This window comes from Gymnoscopelus microlampas (genome assembly GCF_963454915.1).
Source record: "Gymnoscopelus microlampas genome assembly, chromosome: 8".
Classification (NCBI taxonomy): domain Eukaryota; kingdom Metazoa; phylum Chordata; class Actinopteri; order Myctophiformes; family Myctophidae; genus Gymnoscopelus; species Gymnoscopelus microlampas.
In genome coordinates, this window is record NC_139945.1 from 28,011,606 (window position 1) to 28,035,164 (window position 23,559).

Here is a 23,559-nt window from a genome sequence, read left to right on the forward strand (position 1 = left end):
GACCCAAGAGACTATTTTTTAATCTTTTGTTATCATTGGATACGATTTTGGCCACAATTGCATGCTGTATTGATGTGGTAGAGAGATAACAGGCAAGCGTTGATCAAAATAACAATTCTAACCATTTTTTATTAAGGAATTATCAAAGAAAATTATCAAAGAAATGTAAACAAAGAAGCCAACATTACAAGTTAATTAACAGTAGGAAGTAGAATTAAGCCTCATTGCCCAGGAAATCTATTTAACAATATGTCAGTGTTGGACCTTTCAATTGCTCAATGCTGAAAAGTTGAAAATGTTGTCTTTAGACCACAGATCCATAATGTATTGATTGGCACATTATACATGTGTGTGACTATTTTCTATCTGGTACGTCTGATCAGTTCCTGCCAGAGGCAATTGCACGTTCAACCCACAAGGCTCAAGAGTGCAAGCAAATAGTCACGACACGTCTCCCGCTGGAACTGAACCCGGACCGTCGAGCCGCATTTGTAATCCTTTGGGAACCAGGGAACCTGACCTGGAGGTGCATCCGAGCTATGTGTTGCGCAGAATAATATTTCATTTGAAGGCTGTGGTGGAAAATTACTGTATAGCTAGTCATCTTGTGCTGTGCTCGAGCTGCCTTCGTAGACAGAAGCCTTTGTTTCGTTACAGTAGTTCTCTTATCTTGGGTAGTGTATAGTGGCAGAGCATTCCGTTCTATTGCGGCTATATACTTTGTGCAGCCAAGGGCAAGATTCTACATTAATAGTCTCTTACTGTATGAGGATATGCCTGTGAAACCGGGTGTTTGTGAAGAAAAGACAACGGCAGCCTGTCTATAAATACAATAACTTTCTAATGTACGGAGAGACACCGAGACCGAGATGTATAGACTGACTGCACCCACCCACCCTTTGTGCCACCCGTAACCTGTGTGTGTGTGTGCCACTGCACCCACCCACCCTTTGTGCCACCCGTAACCTGTGTGTGTGCCACTGCACCCACCCACCCTTTGTGTCACCTGTAACCTTTTTTTGACTTTATTACGGCATGGCTTTGACCCTATAAGACCCTATAAGGGGTGTGTGTGTGTGTGTGTGCGTGTGTGCGTGTGTGCACGTGTGTGTGTGTGTGTGTGTGTGTGTGTGTGTGTGTGTATGTGCGTGCGTCAGTGGTGGAAAAAGTACTCGAATGTTTTACTTAAGTAAAAGTATCAATACCGCAATGTAGAAGTACTCTGTTACAAGTAAAAATCTGGAATTAAAAATGTACTTGAGTAAAATACAAAAGTATTAGTAACAATATTTATTTAAAGTACCAAAAGTACAAAAATGTTTGAAAATAGCAGATCTACAAGCTCACAACGCGTCGCGATGTGAGCTTGTTGATCGGTTATAGGTATAAAATATCGCTAGAGTGGTTAATGTATATTTTATAATGTAATAATTTATGTCTGAAAAGTAACTAGTAACTAAAACTTTCAAATAATTGTAGTGGAGTAAAAGTACAATATTTGCCTCTGAGATGTAGTGGAGTAGAATTAAAAGTATAGACAATTGGAAATATGTAAAGTAAAAGTACCTCCAAATTGTACTTAATTACAGTACTTGAGTAAATGTACTGTAGCCACGCCATTCCCATATGGATATTGAAATCCATATGATTTGATGTTTTTTTATCAGGATGGCAATGACCATGTGGGTACAAGGAGCATCACAGCCTCTAGGGGTCACTAGCTCTTAATTACTGTTGTTGAAACGTGACGTTTAATGACTTCATGGATGAAGTGTTGGTACAACAAATTTGATGTCACCTGCGAGTCATTATATTTCAAGAATACGTAGCTATATACATTACGCAAAATAGACACGCGGTACGCTTTGCTCCTCCTAGATCTCAATGTGGACAAAATATGAGACAGCTACACAAAACACTAGTGATGTAAGAGGTTAGCTGTCATGTACCCACATGGGAGATGATGACCCAATACACTGTGTTTTAATCTGTCTGTAGAATGGAGCGGGCTCAGCTGTTGCTTTTTTTACATTTGTCATTTCCCCAAAGAGGACGCACATCATTGCCAGTTGCTTGGGTTGTACACACACACACACACACACACACACACACACACACACACACACACACACACACACACACACACACACACACACACACACACACACACACAGACACCCACACAGTGGTGTAAAGTAACTAAGTACATTTACACAAGTACTGTGCTTTAGTACAATTTTGAGTACTTTAACTTTACTGGAGTATTTCCAATTGTCCATACTTTTACTTCTACTCCACTACATCTCAAGAGGCAAATATTGTACTTTTACTGCACTACAATTATGTGTTTAGTTACTAGTTACTTTGCAGATATAAATTATTACATTATAAAACATATGTTAACCACTTTAGCCCTATTTTATACATAGGCTATTTGCAAATAGCAGATCTACAAGCTCACAACGCATCACATCGCGACGTGTTGTGAGCTTGTAGATCTGCTACTTTTACTCAAGTACATTTAGAATTCTGGACATTTGAGTACTTTTTCCACCACTGCACACACATGCACGTACGCATGCACAGACACATTTAATTTGCACAAACGCACATGCATGTGCACAAACGCACATGCATGTGCACACACCCACATGCACATGAATGTATATGTATCCCCCATGCAAGCAGATAGGTGAGCATGCACGCACACACACACAGACACACACAGACACACACAGACACACCCACACACCCACACACACACGCACAATGTTTTGCATCACAATGTATTATTAATACAATCAATATAAACAGCCAATGGATGCTGTTAAATGTATACGTGTGTTCAGCAGTAGAACACATGCCTACACAATGAACCCTGTGACCACCTCATCTTTCAACACTTCTTAATCACTTGCCAGTGTGTGTATTTCCTCAAACATCACAGACAATCCCATACATCTTCTATTGTGTTGCTGTTAGTCAGTGGTCTGAAAGAGGGGGTCCGATAATTTCAGTATTCTTTCACTGGCTAGAAGTTATCTCACCACCTTTACCGCCGTATAGACAGTCGTAGAATTCTGCACGATATCTAATAGAATAACCCAAATCTTCTCTCATGGCACACAGTCCACACCTGGGGTTCCATGACATGAATAACCACAGCTTCAAGTCGTGGCCAATAATGTGTTGGCCACTTCCAAGCCGATTCTACAAATATCTTCTAAATCTCAACAGTTTGAAAAAAAAAATCATGTTGCTATAAACTGGGGGTCTGACCCCCGAAATTATATGTATTTGGCCGCCGACCCCCATCTCAAAATATGTTGTTGCAGGGACCCCCAGAAGCAAAGGTTGGAGTTAATAATCTTCACTTTAAAACATATTCAAAGATTGTCAAGATTTTTCAAAAATAGCAGATCTACAAGCTCATAGCGCTATGAGCTTGTAGATCTGCTATTTTTGAATAGCCAAAGTATAAAATAATGCTTTTTAGCTCACATCTAAAAATGACACAGATGCGTTCCAGCAGGTGAATAGGATTAGATGGCAAAGTAATATTTGTTAAACGTCACAATTCGTAAGTTTTCTGTCAGTCTCTTATCTCCCGACTGAGAGAGGTAATATCGCAATGATATTGTTAATAAAAACAAATATCTAGTGCCCAGTCCAGTGTGATGTCAGCTTCAAATCAATGTATTGACATGTCAACCAGTATAGCCAACCCTACCCATGTTAGATGAATTAGTGTGTGTGTGTGTGTGTGTGTGTGTGTGTGTGTGTGTGTGTGTGTGTGTGTGTGTGTGTGTGTGTGTGTGTGTGTGTGTGTGTGTGTGTGTGTGTGTGTGTGTGTGTGTGTGTGTGCGCGTGTCCGTGTCCGTGCGTGAGTCATTGTTTTTAGCTCTGTTCAGTGAGACAACCTGATTGCCAGAAGAATATGAACAACATGAACCTGCCTGGTATTATATTTTAATTACACATAGGTCAAAACCAGCAGAAGTGGAAGAAACACTCGGGGGTTTCTGACTAATACAGGATTTAATCATCACTGCCACTGCAGTCTGTAGAGGAACAGGAGTGGAGGAAGAGAAGGGCCCCCTCCCCTCCTCCCCTCCTCCTTTCCTCCCCTTCTCTCCTCTCCTCCCCTCCTCCCCTCTCCTCCCCTTCTCTCCTCTCCTCCCCTCCCCTCCTCCCTCCATCCTCCATGCTGATAAGGTGCTAATTTTAGCAGCAACTGAAAAAAACACACACCATTTAGCTCCATTAGAGGCTATTAAAGGAATACTCTACAGTTTTTCCAAGCTTATCTCCATATATTCATTGGTATAGGAGTAATAATGATCAATATAATGCCAAGTCCGTCAATGCTCTTTGTATCGCTGAGGCAGCGAATTCAAAGCGCCACAGATTGCCGCACGCACGCGCACACACACACATAACACACACACACACACACACACACACACACACACACACACACACACACACACACACACACACACACACACACACACACACACACACACACACACACACACACACACACACACACACACAGTGATGTTCTGTAGTCATGCCCACATCTAAAAAGCTGCAGCCATTCTCCCCTCTGCCTCTAGGGACAATGGCCTCAAATTGAATTAGGATTAGATGGTAAAGTGATATTTGTTAAAAGCTACAATTTGTACGTTTTCTGTCCGTTGTCTCTCTCTTCCGACTGAGAGAGGTAATATTGAAATTATATCTATAATAAAAACGAATATTGGCACATCTAATGCCCAGTCCGGTGCGATGTCAAATTATGTTTTTGACAAACTTTAGACTAGATTTTCTTACCTTAATAAAACTTGTCATAAATACTATATGCTTCCAGTCGCTAGTTTAAAGTCTCCTTTCAGTCATCATGATATGTGTTTTGGTAAACTATGGTCCCATTTATTTTAAAATTGACGAAGTAGGTTATGCTCTGGGGAGGGGTGGGATGATTTGATTGACAAGCTACACAACCAATAGCATTCATTTCCCGCCCCCGCTTTTGATTGACAAGCTACCCAACCAATAATGGTCTGGTGTCATTCTGCAGGATATGATGCGATATTGAAAGATGGCAGATTGCACACAGCTGAACATCGGCTTCATTTACGGTCTGTAGAGTCTAGGGGCGTAACGCTGTCCATTCATTTTATACAGACTATGGCAGGTACACACTGGAGGACTTTTAAAGTCAGATCGTTAAGCATTTCACACTACACAGGTCTCTTTCTTGAAATCGCCTGTCATATATCGTTGTGGTTTTCACACTACGATTGATCGCCGCCAAGGCATCACACACTGTAGGATAGTTTACTAGGATACTATCCAGACCCGATACATACATTTGTTTTTATTCCAATTCATTTTAACCGACGTCTCAAGAAAACGTGCAAGGCTCCCGTGATATATGCGCGAGACCAAGACAGGACGCTAATGATTGACATTAAATAATTCTCTCTCTCTCTTTCTCTGAAACGAACAAGTCAACCAGTCAAGTGCGCAATGCAATTCAGTAGCAGTGTTGCCATGGCCACTTATTATAAGCGACTTTGGGGTTGTTTTTCTGTAAAGTTGCTTCTAAAAATTGGTAGTTGTGGGTTGTGTTTTTTTGGCTTATTTCTAAAGTGTAGTTGCTCATTTGGCCTTGTTTCCTAATGTTGTATAAACCAGTGGTTCTCTAACAATTTCATGGCAAGAAAATATACCTTCTGAAAATATGTTGTGCCATAGACAAGATTTGTGTGGATTTGAAAAATCAATAAATTTTTTTTGTGTGTGTAATGTAGTTATTAATTTTTTGGATAGTAAAAAAAAGACAAGATGCAAATTGCATTATAAATAACCAACCTGGATGGATGATATATAACAGAGGGGCTGAGACTGAACATAATCAGGTATGACTGCACTCAGTCATCCTCACTTTGACATTATCCTGTTTGATCGGTGACAAGCGAGGAGAAAAATGCAAAGGAGCTGCATTGGCACAAAAAGCGGAGGGTAGGAGCACATCACATATACATAGAAGCCACACAGGAATGCTAGTGTTGACACTGATGGTGCAAAGCAAAGGGCACAGTGACGTGACGCGCAATCTGAGCAGGGGAAAGGACATGACAGACAGACAGACAGGCAGTCAGTCAGGTAGACAGGCAGTCAGGTAGACAGAGATACAGGGGCGGGGGGATTTTATTCTTAACTCATTAAAACCAGCGGGAACGTATCTGTGTGTCATTTTTAGATTTATTTGGCTATTCAAAAATAGCAGATATACAAGCTCAGTACCGCGCTATGAGTTTGTAGATCTGCTAAAAAAAATAAAAAAAAACGTGGAAATTATGTGCAAAAATAGCAGATCTACAAGCTCTGAGATCTGCTATTTTTCGAATAGCCGAAGAAATCTTAAAATTACACAGATGCGTTCCCGGATTGAATGGGTTCAAAGCTTCTGGAAAAAAACCTCAGCGAATACATTCAAGGGTTTTCTAGGGTCTCGTTTTCTCGAGTCAGTTTAGGGTCTCATGCATTAAACATAGTCCCCCCCCCCCCCCCTCCCCCAGAGGATTTGTGATCTCCAGACCTGTGTGTGTGTGTGTGTGTGTGTGTGTGTGTGTGTGTGTGTGTGTGTGTGTGTGTGTGTGTGTGTGTGTGTGTGTGTGTGTGTGTGTGTGTGTGTGTGTGTGTGTGTGTGTGTGTGTGTGTGTGTGTGTGTGTGTGTGTGTTTGATTACAGCGCCTGTTCTGTTGTAATCACCAGCCACAAATGAGAGGTGTTGGAACATGGATACTGCCTGGGCTGCTGTTATCTGGTGGCTCTTTAAGGGTATCTTGTTACTGTGGAGAGTGACAGGGCGCTTCAGCTGAACAGTGTTTGCATATACTGATAACACCGGTACTCATGTGTTGTGTTTAAAGGGGGGGTAGGTGGGGGCCGCTACTGGTAACCAGGCATCCCCCCAAAAAGAATATCTACAACGCACACATAGATGTTCTCCTTATTTGCGGAGTCCGCCTGCTGTTAAACATACAGTCCATATGGAGCACAGAATCATGTGGGAACACAGGGAAGCTGTCAAAACCTTCGCTAAAACAGCCCGGGACAACGCTTCACACGTCCCTTCACACGTCCCCAGGGTCTTCTCCCTTCTGGCTCCCAAACCATGGAATGAACTCCCCATTGCAGTTAGAACTGCAGACTCACTCCCAATCTTCTGCCGTATAGTCTGAAGGCTCACCTCTTCAGACTCCACCTCAGCCCGTAGCACTTGCCCCAGCCTTGACGACCTTGCAGGCTTACGCAAAGGCTAAAATGTAACTATTAGATAGCATGTTATGAAGACAGATGCCAGGTCATTGTTGACCTGGGATCCTATAGTGTGTGTAGTTTCAATATACAGGTTCTTGGTTTACACTTATGTTTTATTTTATAATTAGACTATTTCTATGCATTTGATGTATTATCTTGTGTTGTCCTTTCCTTGCTTACTGTGAATCGCTCTGGATTAAGAGCGTCTGCAAAATGCCTAAATTATAAATTGTATGTGGGAGGAGGGGTTGGGTTTGGTGTTACCCATGTCAGGCTCCCACACTGCATGTCGTTTTCCACTGGGGCCTGCGTTTTGTTGAATAGCGGGGACAGCTATTTTGAGATTTTAATTGTCTCCATTTAGGGAACTTGTTGAAAGCTACATTATAACGCAATAAGCCATGTGTAGCAGTTCTGAAAGGTGAGGCTTTGGCTCGGAGCCAAGAGACTAGGGCTTGTATCACATACTAATTACTGCTCCAATAACATGGCCGGGAGAGTTAAACCTACAAATTAGCCTCTCTGAATAATTACGGTCTCTTCCCATTGCTCTCTCTATATGTCTCTCTAAACATGTTTTAAAAAGATCAACACAAACATTTTATTTGTGCATGTCTTTCTTTAGATTTAGATTTTTTGTCCCATTAGACATAATCAATGAATTCTTTGTTCCTAGTCAGAGCATAAACATAACTTCTACATTTTGGCCAAACATGTTTTTGCAAATGGAGTCGAGCAGAAGTTTGGAGCTGCCTAATGATGATGTAGTTGGAAACCTTGTAAAACAATAGAAAAAGAGAGATTTTTTTTTTTGAGAGATACCACCAGGTTCCACCTCCTTTTAAAAACCATGCAGCAGCTGTGTGTCCTGTGAAACTAACCTCAAAGGTGTAATAAACTCATTTGGAAAAGTAATTATATTCACATTATTTTGCAGTTTGGTGTGCTGTTAGCCAGCCATCATGTGATTTGGCTGTCCAGACAATGGTTTGTCGAGGGTGTGACCTTTTTAATGTAGGTGTACATAAACTGACAGGGTGATTAGAGACCCATGACCTTAGCAACAGCTATGTGTCGTTGTCATTTGGCCCAACAACTTACTGAAGCTTAAGTTAGCCAGTGATGGAAAAAGTACTCAAATGTTTTACTAAAAGTATCAATACTGCAATCTAGAAGTACTCTGTTACAAGTAAAAGTCCTGAATTCTAAATTTACTTGAGTAAAAGTACAAAAGTATTGGTATCAAAATGTACTTAAAGTACCAAAAGTAAAAGTACTACAAAATAATGAAAATAGCAGATCTACAAGCTCACAACACGTCGCGATGCGATGCGTTGTGAGCTTCTAGCTCGGCTATTTTCGCATAGCCTATAAAATAGGGCAAAAGTCGTTAATGTATGTTTTATAATATAATTTTATATCTGCAAAGTAACTAGTAACTAAAGTAAAAGTACAATATTTGCCTCTGAGATGTAGTGGAGTAAAAGTATTGAAAATTGGAAATACTCCAGTAAATTACAAATACCTCATAATTGTACGTACGGAAGTACAGTACTTAAGTAAATATACTTAGTTACTTTCCACCACTGACTGCCTGTCAGCGAAACATTTTGTACAACAGAAAAATATGATACCTACTCTTGCTGTTTCTATGGATACACAAGCACTGCACAAAACCAGTTACACCCACCATTGCCTCGAATACATTTTTGATTTTTTTTCCTGGCACGTTGTTGAAGATTCATGACTGACTCAAAACACTGAGCCCTGTATCTGCTTCACTCGACACAAATGTCCAAGATATAAGAGAGATACTCTCTCACTGTCACAGGCCCTCTTCCCCCGATACAGAGACGAGATATAATACGTAAAAACATGAAAATGCAGAGTTCGCTCCTGATAACAGCACCATGTTATCACAGGGATGTGTTTTGGTTTGTTGACCACAAAGCCGCAAAAAGTGAAGTGGTGGCACGCGAGAGAGTGAAAAAATATGCAAGCTCTGCAGTATAAGGCTTGGTTTATAATACAAATTCAACTGTTAGTGGGCACTCATCCATACTGTAGATGGGGAGGTCACAGCTTGCAGTTTTCTGGTGGAAAATACAATTCTGAAGTGTCATCAAAAGACAATGAATGGGTCTGACATAAGAGAGAGTAAGAGCGATAGATAGATAGAAAGACAGTGACACACACACACACACACACACACACACACACACACACACACACACACACACACACACACACACACACACACACACACACACACACGTACCCAGGCAAAAATATTGCTCCAACTGTCAACTGACCCGTTTAAAAACCCTCCTATATATCCAGTTAACTAATCTAAAGACAAAAATCGTAAAATTAGCCGACTATGACACTTTTATTATTGATCCAAAGCAGCTTTTATGTGATATACCATCCCCCTTCTCTCTCAATCCCGACCCCCCTCTTTAACATCTTCTAGGACTTTCCTTGCATTGATTCTCTCTCTCTCTCTCTCTCTCTCTCTCTCTCTCTCTCTCTCTCTCTCTCTCTCTCTCTCTCTCTCTCTCTCTCTCTCTCTCTCTCTCTCTCCCCTCCCTTGAAAGCGAGGAGTCATGCTTACCGGAGCCTGTCATGATTGCATCCCGGACTGAGATTGGCCCACCAAACAGCGTGGCTATCTCCGCTCACTTATGACACTTTGAGGTCGAGGCCAGCCAGATGACTAAAAACTTCCCCAGTCAGTTTGGCTCCAGGCCCAGCAGCTCACACGCACGCACACAGCGAGCACACACACACACACACACACACACACACACACACACACACACACACACACACACACGAAAAATAATAGATCCACAAGCTTGTAGCATGTAGATCGCCAATTCTCCAGTGTTTGACATCGCCACACAATGTATGTGTATGAAATAGGGACTCTAAATGTCTAATCCTAAACCTACCCTCTAAATGTCTAATCCTAAACCTAACCTCTAAATGTCTAATCCTAAACCTAACCTCTAAATGTCTAATCCTAAACCTAACCTCTAAATGTCTAATCCTAAACCTACCCTCTAAATGTCTAATCCTAAACCTAACCTCTAAATGTCTAATCCTAAACCTAACCTCTAAATGTCTAATCCTAAACCTAACCTCTAAATGTCTAATCCTAAACCTACCCTCTAAATGTCTAATCCTAAACCTACCCTCTAAATGTCTAATCCTAAACCTACCCTCTAAATGTCTAATCCTAAACCTACCCTCTAAATGTCTAATCCTAAACCTACCCTCTAAATGTCTAATCCTAAACCTACCCTCTAAATGTCTAATCCTAAACCTAACCTCTAAATGTCTAATCCTAAACCTAACCTCTAAATGTCTAATCCTAAACCTAACCTCTAATGGCCCTATTCTGGGCGCCGTTTTACCCATTATCCCTAAACTAAATCTCAAATCAAATCTACATCGACACATTGTGAGCTTGTAGATTTGCTAACTATTTGAAAATGTTTTTCAAAATAGTAAAAAATGGCAAAGAAGTTTAGGGATATTATGGGTAAGACGGCGCCCAGAATAGGGCCGTTATGTCTAATCCTAAACCTAACCTCTAAATGTCTAATCCTAAACCTAACCTCTAAATGTCTAATCCTAAACCTAACCTCTAAATGTCTAATCCTAAACCTAACCTCAACATGAATCTTGTTTTAATTGTAAACGTATCTCTAAAAATCATATCAACCATAAAACATTTTTTCTCTCGCGAGGACCAGGAAAACGGTCCTCACAACCCTTGTGAGAACATTTGGACCTTACAAGTACAGTAACACACACACACACACACACACACACACACACACACACACACACACACACGCACACACGCACACACACACTTCCATCCATCCCGCCCTCCTTTGTGATAGTGAGCTGTGAATGTATCCAGTTTGTACCCTTCTGGTATCAGCGCTCCAGCGTGTCACCTTCTATCCTTCTATAGAGTGACATTGCTGCAATGAGATGAGATGTCCCTCACACAGCGCACAGACTATTTGCCTAATGAAACGAAAATGTCCACCGTCCCCTCGCTCACTCTCTCTCTCTCTCGCTCTCTCTCTCTCTCTCTCTCTCTCTCTCTCTCTCTCTCTCTCTCTCTCTCTCTCTCTCTCTCTCTCTCCCATCCTAATCCTAAACCTACCCTCTAAAAGACGGCGCCCAGAATAGGGCCGTTATGTCTAATCCTAAACCTACCCTCTAAATGTCTAATCCTAAACCTAACCTCTAAATGTCTAATCCTAAACCTAACCTCTAAATGTCTAATCCTAAACCTAACCTCTTAATGTCTAATCCTAAACCTACCCTCTAAATGTCTAATCCTAAACCTAACCTCTAAATGTCTAATCCTAAACCTAACCTCTAAATGTCTAATCCTAAACCTAACCTCTAATGGCCCTATTCTGGGCGCCGTTTTACCCATTATCCCTAAACTAAATCTCAAATCAAATCTACATCGACACATTGTGAGCTTGTAGATTTGCTAACTATTTGAAAATGTTTTTCAAAATAGTAAAAAATGGCAAAGAAGTTTAGGGATATTATGGGTAAGACGGCGCCCAGAATAGGGCCGTTATGTCTAATCCTAAACCTAACCTCTAAATGTCTAATCCTAAACCTAACCTCTAAATGTCTAATCCTAAACCTAACCTCTAAATGTCTAATCCTAAACCTAACCTCAACATGAATCTTGTTTTAATTGTAAACGTATCTCTAAAAATCATATCAACCATAAAACATTTTTTCTCTCGCGAGGACCAGGAAAACGGTCCTCACAACCCTTGTGAGAACATTTGGACCTTACAAGTACAGTAACACACACACACACACACACACACACACACACACACACACACACACACACACACGCGCACACACGCACACACACACTTCCATCCATCCCGCCCTCCTTTGTGATAGTGAGCTGTGAATGTATCCAGTTTGTACCCTTCTGGTATCAGCGCTCCAGCGTGTCACCTTCTATCCTTCTATAGAGTGACATTGCTGCAATGAGATGAGATGTCCCTCACACAGCGCACAGACTATTTGCCTAATGAAACGAAAATGTCCACCGTCCCCTCTCTCTCTCTCTCTCTCTCTCTCTCTCTCTCTCTCTCTCTCTCTCTCTCTCTCTCTCTCTCTCTCTCTCTCTCTCTCTCTCCCATCCTAATCCTAAACCTACCCTCTAAAAGACGGCGCCCAGAATAGGGCCGTTATGTCTAATCCTAAACCTACCCTCTAAATGTCTAATCCTAAACCTAACCTCTAAATGTCTAATCCTAAACCTAACCTCTAAATGTCTAATCCTAAACCTAACCTCTTAATGTCTAATCCTAAACCTACCCTCTAAATGTCTAATCCTAAACCTAACCTCTAAATGTCTAATCCTAAACCTAACCTCTAAATGTCTAATCCTAAACCTAACCTCTAATGGCCCTATTCTGGGCGCCGTTTTACCCATTATCCCTAAACTAAATCTCAAATCAAATCTACATCGACACATTGTGAGCTTGTAGATTTGCTAACTATTTGAAAATGTTTTTCAAAATAGTAAAAAATGGCAAAGAAGTTTAGGGATATTATGGGTAAGACGGCGCCCAGAATAGGGCCGTTATGTCTAATCCTAAACCTAACCTCTAAATGTCTAATCCTAAACCTAACCTCTAAATGTCTAATCCTAAACCTAACCTCTAAATGTCTAATCCTAAACCTAACCTCAACATGAATCTTGTTTTAATTGTAAACGTATCTCTAAAAATCATATCAACCATAAAACATTTTTTCTCTCGCGAGGACCAGGAAAATGGTCCTCACAACCCTTGTGAGAACATTTGGACCTTACAAGTACAGTAACACACACACACACACACACACACACACACACACACACACACACACACACACACACGCACACACGCACACACACACTTCCATCCATCCCGCCCTCCTTTGTGATAGTGAGCTGTGAATGTATCCAGTTTGTACCCTTCTGGTATCAGCGCTCCAGCGTGTCACCTTCTATCCTTCTATAGAGTGACATTGCTGCAATGAGATGAGATGTCCCTCACACAGCGCACAGACTATTTGCCTAATGAAACGAAAATGTCCACCGTCCCCTCGCTCTCTCTCTCTCTCTCTCTCTCTCTCTCTCTCTCTCTCTCTCTCTCTCTCTCTCTCTCTCTCTCTCTCTCTCTCTCTCTCTCTCTCTCTCTCTCTTGCTCTCAATGCCCCTCAATCTTTCATGCACTCATCTCTCTACCTCTCCTTCGCCCTCTTTGTCCCTCTCTCACTCACCTTTCTCATGCTCTGACTCTCCCTCCCTCTCTCCCTCTCTCCCCCCCCCCCCCCCCCCCCCCTTCCCGCTTTCTTTCTCACCTGGTACACTTGTCTCTCTCCCTCCTCTCTAACTCTTACCGTGTATCACACACGCACATCCTTGACAAAGGAAAAAAATGACAGTCGCACGAGCCAAGAATAGCCATCGGAGTGACGGTCCCCTCCTCATCCCCAATCAAGTCCTGTCACACCCTGTGAGCACTAAGGAGGGGGGTATTTTAAAACATGGCTCATGGCTCTCTACAGTGCTGTTGAGTGGGACAAGACGGGATTAGAATCCAACACCTTGTGCGGGCCAGTGACACTCCCTCCCCACGTTCTGCTGGGCTGGCTGGAGGTCCAACACGTGTCATGGTGGGTTGCAAGAAGAGGCACTGAGAATTTCATGGGAAACCAGAGCCAGCGGGCCAGTAGCGTAAAGTAACTAAGTACATTTACTCAAGTACTGGACTCAAGTGCAATTTTGAGGTACTTTTACTTTACTGGAGTATTTCCAATTTTCAATATTTTTACTTCTACTCCACTACATCCCGGAAGCAATGTAGTGCCTCCACTTTTACTCCATTACAATTATTTGAAAACTTTAGTTACCAGTTACTTTGTAGATTTTGATTATTATTACAAAACATACATTAACCACTTCAGCCCTATTTACATTTCGGCCATTTGAAAATAGCCGATCTACAAGCTCACAATGCGTCGCATCGCGACGCATTGTGAGCTTGTAGATCTGCTATTTTCCAAAGATGTTTTTAATACATTTGAAAAGTTGTGAAATGGGACATTCTGCATAATGAGTACTTTCTACTCTTGGTACTTTAAGTACGTTTTGATATCAATATTTGTGTACTTTTAGTCAAGTAAATGTTGAAATCCGGACATTTACTTGTAACAGAATGCTTCTACATTGCAGTATTGATACTTTTACTTAAATAAAACATTTCAGAACTTTTTCAAACCCTGCCAGCAGGTACCTTTTATGGATTCCGCATTTATTAAGCCCGATAAATGAGGTGGAGAAGCGTGTAAATGAACGTTGTAAATCACTGAGTTTAATTGCTTGCACTGAATTTAATCTTCAGCACAATGGAAGTCTGCCAACTTTTATGTTCTCGCTTCTTTTATAAATTGCATCCAATGCCAACACTTTTTTGTTATATAATGTATGGTAAAGTGAGGTTCCTCTTGAATATGCTTTACTGAAATTGCTCCAAAGTTCTGTGGAGGAGAGAAGTATCACTAACAGTTTAGTATGTCTGCAATAGCCGTGTGTGTGTGTGTGTGTGTGTATATATATATTTATTTATTTTTGCTTTATTGCTTGTGTTATATGCCATAAAATGCAGTAGCTTATGCTCACTTTTAGACCCATGCTACCGCTGTGCGTTATTTGATCCAGGCCAGTGTGTTTAGTGTTTAGACAGTTAGGCTGTGATATTTTTATTAGAGTCTGGCTTATTCGTCTTTGATTCTCTCTGCATTCATTGCATTTGGACTTCAACTGGGGATCTTGCCAGTTTGTCTTTATTTGTATTTTATCCAACCAGGCAGGCAAGATTAAGAGCAAATTCTTACTTACGACTGCGGCCCGGTTTATGTGATATTGTTGCATAGGCTGGATGGAATCAGTAAAATCGATCAAGTCGCTGTGTTTAATCTGTTTCAACTGAAACGGGCATCAGCTGGAACAGGCCTTACCTCCATGATGAATTGCACCCAGTCTGAAGTAAGTGGTGCCTTTGATGAGTTTATTTCATTGAGCTGTACGGATATGAACCAGGAACAATGTTAAATCCCTGTCCATTCATTTCAATAGGCTTTTCACCAGCGACACTAAAAGATCAAAATGGCAGGTTGCTGCTATAATGTAAGTTGTGTGTGCGTGTTTATACTGTGTCTCTGTGTGAATGTGTGTGTGTGTGCGCGCATGCGTGCGTTTGCGGTGTGTGCGTGTTGGGTATGCGTTGGTGTTTTGCCTTCGTGTGTGTGTGTGTGTGTGTGTGTGTGTGTGTGTGTGTGTGTGTGTGTGTGTGTGTGTGTGTGTGTGTGTGTGTGTGTGTGTGTGTGTGTGTGTGTGTGTGTGTGTGTGTGTGTGTGTGTGTGCATGTGTTTATAAGTGACGCGCATGTGTGTGCCGGCCAGTATGTGCCGGCACATACTGGCACATACTGAAAAGTTGTTCAGCATGAGGAGACGCATATGTGTATCCAAGTTTCATGGCTGTAGGTCAAACAGGGCATGAGTTGTGTGTCAAAGTTGGCATTTTCAATTGAGTGCTATAGCGCCACCTTTTGACGAAAGATTGTGAGAATTATTTCTTGATAGTTTTTCATGACCATCTACCATATGGCCGAGTTTCGTAAAAAGCGATAGCACGGTTCAGCCAGAACTGAAAAGTGGCAGAAGAAACAGAATAATGCCAATATCAAGACGGAGCATGGCTTGAAGCCTGGCCCCGTAATTATTTGCATCAAAATGTACTAAGTACCAAAGGTAGAAAGTACTCCGAAATGTATAGGTGGTTAATGTATGTTTTGTAAAACAATTTTTTTTTAAATAATTGTTGTGGAGTAAAAGTACAATATTTGCCTCTGAGATGTAGTGGAGTAGAAGAAAAAGTACAGAAAATTGGAAATAATCCAGTAAAGTAAAAATACCTCAAAATTGTACTTAAGTACAGTACTTGAGTAAATGTACTTAGTTACTTCACACCACTGGTCACAGCGGCTAGCTACGCTTAAAAAGAAAAACCCTTAAAAAGTTTTCCTGAAAAATCCTCAGTGATAAATAGAGCCCTAACTTCTCTCTCCTCTGCTCTCTGACACGGACACTGTCCGTGGTGCTGAATGGTGCATGCCAGAGTGTCACTTATCTTTTCACACATGGGTAACCTACAGAATGCTGTGAGACTGCATTTGAAAGCTTAAGTTGTCTCAAAACATTGCACGTCTGTAGTATTTGTGTTTTATATGTAAATGTATTATTGAGATGTTAAAGAGTCATTTTAGTTAGTTTAGTTTAGCTCATAATTCATTGTTGTGAGATGGTTTGGTCACTACTGAACTGTTTATACTGTACTGTCTACATGTCTTGGATGATTTTAGTTGAAGATGTTTAAATTATGACACATTTTGTCATGTGACGCTGTTTTACAGTACATTTGTCATCTATAGCTGTCATTGGGTGGACGGGAGTCACGGGACGGGACGGGGGGGTCAAAGAGTTAATCCTGGAAAATCCTGGATTCACGCATTGGAAAGTACCCACTATATAACTGCAGTGTTCAGCAATTAGCCGCCGAGCAGCTGCACAGTTAGGTTTGGGTGTCTTGCTCCGGGGCATATTGAGTTGTTGAGTGGGGAGGGAGCAGAACTAACCATCAGCATAATAACCATTAGAGTTTTTCCATTCCTACATACCGGTTGGAGGATTTTCTCCAGCAACCCTCCAGTCACAAGACTCTTTGTTTCGCTATCTCTTAGCCCTGTGGTTCTCAAACTGTGGTTCGGGACACCCAGGGGGGGTCCCCAGTTGAGAGTGAAGCAATCTCGGAACCCAGAGACACACTGAAAAGGAAAAACAGCGACCTCTGCTGTTGGTTGCTCCTCAGTGTGACTCTGGGACAATGCCGACGCAGCACATGTGCGCAAGGAAACGGGGTTTAAGTCTGCCTTCACTGCTCCACTTCCGGTGGTGAGCTTGCGTTTTCATTCCGACTAGATAACATTTCTACACGGAACACTAACACCACTTCTCCCAGAGAACATGGATCGTTTTGGTTATAAGCCCACTTGTTTCAATGATGAAAGAGTAAGTTCAAATGTGAATATCTTTCCGTGGTTTTGTCTGCTCCGCGGACGCTATTGTTAAATTAGTTTCGGCTAGTTTCGAGTAGGGAACGACGACGGACACGTGAATCCCGCCCACTACATTTGATTGGGTAAAGCGCGGCCTGCTTCCTGATCTGAAGGCACGCCCACTCCCACACAGTGTGTACACGTTATGACGGACCTTCAGGACAGATTCCAACGCAGTGCAGAATCTGTTCTTGAGAGATTAAGAGTGAAGTGACAATCTAAGGACTTTTAAGACCTTTTTAATACCTCCAAAAAAAAGAAGAAAGAAATAGAGAAAAGAGAAAAGTACTTATACATTACTGCATCAAAAATAATCAACAAACTATACTCTAAAAACTGGTCAAACATTGGCCAGATTGTCAAATAATATAAGAAAGAGGAAAGCATTTTGAAAATAGCCTGTAGATCTGCTATTTTCACAATGAATATCTGTGGAACCGAGTCAAACTAAATTGTAATGCCTCAACTCATTCCCTCTCTACTAACTCACTACATTCCAAGTGCTTGTCAGGGTGGGGGGCGGGGGGGTCTGCAGTTCAAATATGATTATTTTGGGGGGTCCCCAGATCAAATATGATTATTTCGGGGGGGGGGGGGGGGGGGGGGCACGGCCTGAAAAGGTTTGAGAACCACTGTCTTAGCCCACCACGGCCACAACTCTGACTCAGTTTGGGGAATCCATACTGTACAGAAGCGACGTTCCTCCAAGGCACATGCGGTGGGAGGCGTGTGGTGCTGACAACAGTTTGGATTGGATAGGAGACCGCATGAAACCCGTTTCACATCGACAGGGCATTATTATCACATGTTCACGTGTTTCAGCTGCTCTGACTTGGCAAATGGAATGAGCTGTGCATACTTACGTTACATTACATCACATTACATTAGATGAAGGACTCGTAATGCTAGCCCCCCCCCCTCCACCCAATGACGGCATGAATTCAAGTCTCCATGCAGGGTGACTAACCGACAGGAAACAAAGTCATTTTGGGGGTGAACTATCCCTTTAAGGGTCATCGTTTGGGGAGCACGAAGGTGCAAAGCAAGTCACGTCATTTTCAAGATAAATAGTTTGGGACAAAATGTTCGATGGACTGACCAAGCGACTGACTGACATAGCAATCCGTAGAGCCCTGATGCTATAGCAGGGCTAAAAAAATGAAACTATTTATTAGTGTGGCCTATTTTCAAAGCAATATGCATCATGAGATTCACCCTGACGCAGCAATGCGGAAAAGGGTGTAAAGAAAGAAACATGATATAACTTGGGAGGCCACAGCTGGAAAGGAAAAACGAGATAAATACATAGATCTAATTATAGACTCTATTATCTAAAGTCCACCAAGGTCCCATGTGGTACGTTACTGGAAGAGGAGGGGGAAAGCAGAATCAAAATTAATCCTTGGCATGAGCTGTACTGACCTTTTTATTTATCCAGGGATTGTTACAGGGCAGTGGTGGAAATGGACTCACATTTTTTTGTTAAGTAAAAGTATCAATACTGCAATATAAAAATAGTTTGTTACGGAATTCAAAATGTACTTGAGTAAAAGTACAAAAGCATTGGCATCAATATGTACTTAAAGTACCACAAGTAAAAGTACTCATTATGCAAAATGCCCCATTTCACAAGTTTTCTAGAGTACATGAAATGTACAAAAATCTTTAGAAAATAGAAGATCTACAAGCTCACAATGCGTCATTGTGAGGTTGTAGATCAGCTATTTTCAAATGGCCAAAATATATATAGGCCTGAAGTGGTTAATGCATGTTTTGTAATATAATCTAAATCTACAAAGTAACTAGTAACTACAATATTTGAATCCGAGATGTAGTGGAGTAGAAGTAAAAGTATTGGAAATTGGAAATACTCAAGTAAAGCACATACCTCAAAATTGTACTTAAGTAAATGTACTTAGTTACTTTACACCACTGACAACTAGTCCCTTACTACTCTGCCCCAAAGTTATCAAGACAAACGATCACATGTCCATTACACCGTAAAATCCACAGATGGATAAATGAACATTTTACTGTGTACACACTCTGCAACACAAGTCATTCAGATTCATAATCTGCCTCCTGTATTTCCTGAGATTCTGAATGAATATTGATGTGATGCTGGCTAGCAAATGAGAGAGAGCAGTGAGATGGTGGCTAACCATCGTTTAGACCTGGTTAGCCACCAGCTCTAAATAAACCTTTATCTAAGCTTGTTCTAATAAGGGAGGATCCCAATGTTGCTTCACTGCTTTTTTCTAGTGGAAAAATGCTGCTAATAATGCCAGCAGCTGATATTGTTAAAAGCCCGATAATATACTGCGTAACCCAGCTGTGACACTTAACCCATTAAGACCTGAGGCCGATTCTAATAATATTTTCTAAATCCATTTTTTTTTATATATATAAAAAATATGTTTTCACAATTTTTCAAAAATAGCAGATCTACAAGCTCATAGCTTGTATATCTGCTATTTTTGAATAGCCAAAGAAATCTTTAAATGACACGTATGCGTTCCCGGTCTTAATGGGTTAAGGCAGATCCGAGGACTGGTTGTTATTATGAAGGCTCTCCCCTCAGAGCCAGTGACAGCCAATTAACCTGAACAGTGCAATGCACATCGGAATCACTGTTGGGATAGGTTACTTTCACCATGTAATCCGTGACTTTGCCTTGTTTGATCAAATCTTGCCCCTTTCAAATTGTAAACTGCATGCATGATGCAGGTTTTCTGTTTTGTTTTTATCTGCATGTCAGTGATTGTTTCAAGGTGTGCAAACTTAACACATTGTGTGCCAAAAACAGTCCGGACCGTTTTAGCCAATTTATGTTTTTTATATATTTTACGCAATTTTGGGATCATGCACGGAGTCTCTACAATGGAAAGGCCGGATGTGGATCCATGACAAAAACACTTCCTCAGAATCAGAATCAGAATCAGAATCCTCTGGTCGTCTCCCATTCTAACTCCTTGAGAAAAAAGCTTCATATCTCCATTTCTTTTTAACGTGGTAGAAACGAGCCGTTTTCGATGGGCGATCACTCTGCAATGGCAGATCACGTTAGAAATATTATTGTTCCAGGCGATAGACGGGACCCTCCACCGTCGTGCACGCAGCCTTTGTTTACATCCGAGTCCTCGTTGTGGCTTCTACAGCACGCAACATATCAGTCGACGTGGTAAGAAGCGCTGGCACTATAGATATACCCTGTTTTAATAAAACTCTGGCACTTAATGTGTTAATAGCCCCCCCATCAGCAATAACATCTCAAAATAAAAAAAAGGCATATTCCATTCAGACATGTTCCAGACAAGCATAATCCAGTTTGTTGTTTTGATAACATCTTCAAAGGAGCCCCGGCAAATGATAGTCATTTATTTATTTCATTTCTCTTTGGTAATCAGATAGATGTAATTCTGTTTCATGTAATCTGTTTTTCCCAAGCTATAACTGTTATTGCCACATGAATGACTTTACAGAGCCAAGGCCCAGATGCATGCAGAGGGCTGTGGGGGGTTGGGGGGGGGGGGTGGTGACATGAACACATAGTACTACCACGATGCATCTTCACTGCATTCTGTCCTTGTTTCTCTATAGTGAGGACAGCGGGCAATTACATTAACCCATTTAGACCGGGAAAGTATCTGTGCCACTTGGGATTTCTTTGGCTATTCAAAAAATAGCAGATCTACAAGCTCATAGCGCGGCACTCGTGCCGCGCTATGAGCTTGTAGATCTGCTATTTTTTGAAAAATCGTGAACATGTGTGCAAATCTTTGAATACATATATATATTTAAAGTGAACATTTGTAAAATATTTTGTTCCAGGGACCTCCAGAAGCAAAGATTTGAGTAAAAAAAAAATCTAAAAAATGTATGTATTCAAAGATTTGCACAAAATGTTCAAGATTTTTCAAAAATAGCAGATCTACAAGCTCGTAGCGCGGACAAGCTCGTAGCGCGGCACTCGGTGCCCGCGCTACGAGCTTGTAGCTCTGCTATTTTTTGAATAGCCCAAAGTATAAAATAATGGTTCTAGCTAAATGTCTAAAATGACACAGTAGCCGCCTATATGCGTTCCCGATCTTAATGGGTTAACCAGCAAATCACTTATCGTTTCAAGAGTGTTCCAATGGACCCACTGTAGTTTAATTTAGTCACACAAGCTCTGGCTAATACTTGACATTGGTTAAATATTCATATTTCCCACAGACTTAATTAACCACTTTCATAACCTGGCCTGTCCCCCGTTTGGGCATTAATGTCATTATCCTTGAGGCAGGGCAGAGGGCGTGTCTTTTTATATGGTGTGTGTGTGTGTGTATGTGTGTGTGCGTGTGTTCACATGCGTGCGTGCGTGTGTGTGCCAGTGCGCTCATGCGTGTATACGTGATGGTGTGTCAATGTGTTTGCGTACGGCGGGGTGATGTGGAGGTGGATTTGGAGGACAAAGAGGTGATGCTTGCTGCAGTCCCCTCTCTGTTTGCAGAGTCTATTTAACAGGGGGGTACTGTAAACGGTGTGTTAGTGCTGCCTACAGACCAGCACTGCGCACCCATGTATCAACTTTATGTACGAGAGAACGTGCGTGTGTGTGTGTGTGTGTGTGTGTTGTGGTGAGATGCGTGGCGTGGTGAGAGGACATCGGTGTGCGTGGCAGTGGGGCTGATTGCAGTCACAGTCGCTGCGCTAAATCATGTACATAAACATTGGCGATGACACTTTTAACCCATTGAGACCCGAAGCCGATTCTACATGTCTCCTAAATCCCAACAGTTTTCTGAAAAACGTATGTTTCTATATCAGTGGTGCTCAATCTTTTTCATGTCAAGGACCCCCAACATTATATGTATTTGGCCGCGGACCCCCATCAAAATATTTTGTTCCAGGGACCCCCAGAAGCAAATATTTGAGTTAAAAATGTTCGCTTTAAAAATATATATATTGAAAGATTTGCACACATTTTCGCGAATTTTCAAAAATAGCAGATCTACAAGCTCGTAGCGCGGCACTCGGTGCCGCGCTATGAGCTTGTATATCTGCTATTTTTGAATAGCCCAAAGTGTAAAATAATGCTTTTTAGCTCAAATCTAAAAATGACACTGTTCCAGGTCTTAATGGGTTAAATACAGTAAAACACAAGGCCTTGGTTTTGCAACGGTTGCAGATTCATGATGGCATGAATGCGCGGAAGGATTTTCTTTTGGGGGGGGAAGGGGCTGACTGAGATTGTGCTTGAAATGTTTAGATTTATTCGGCTTATCCGTTTCAAGCAATTACCGAGCCAGGGTTTGGTGATGGCATTTGTATACGGCTAAAGTGTGGGATGTGTGTCTATACAGGAAAAAACAACACTAATGGGTGAGCAGCAAAACCTATGTCATTAAACACACATATAGTATGAAGATACTGTATGTAATGTGTGTATGTACATGTGCCTATACATGTACATGTGTGGTGGGGTCACTGCCTGTAGGCCTATACTCATTGTTTTGTTTTTTTCATTCAACACAAACACACACATTCTCCAGCACACTTAATACAAAGAATACTTCATGCTTGACTAAGCTCTTGACACGAATGCGCTGCCGCAATAGAAGGGGGGCGGGGGGGTTGCTTTCAGCTCTGCCTACCTACCCTGGAGATGTGCTGTCTTGCCTTAAACAAACAGCTCCAATTAATAATTCACTCAATGTGATTTCATTTTTGTGGTTCTTTACATTCTACTATGCGTTACTTGCCCTTAACCCTCCCCCCTCATCTCCATTGGTCCACCTTGTGTAGTAAAGTGAGGAGGAGAAGAATCAGCCACTCCGTACAGAGCTAAGTCGTGGGCTAGAGCTTCTTAATAAGGTCAATGGAGCATGTATATCAAAATCCATTACGTTCCTGCAACTCACGCTTCCACCATCCTCCTGCCATCTCGTATAACCGCCGCGTGACGGTTTCGTGATTCATGAATTGACCGCCTCTATAGGTGAGGCAC

The 23,559-nt window shown here is 41.6% G+C and overlaps 1 protein-coding gene across 1 annotated transcript in view; it reads left to right on the top strand.

Moving 5' to 3' along the window:
• ets1 (v-ets avian erythroblastosis virus E26 oncogene homolog 1) overlaps positions 1 to 23,559 on the top strand; it is a 252,782-nt gene that overhangs the window by 6,731 nt on the left and 222,492 nt on the right. The gene's annotated exons all lie outside the window — the stretch shown is intronic.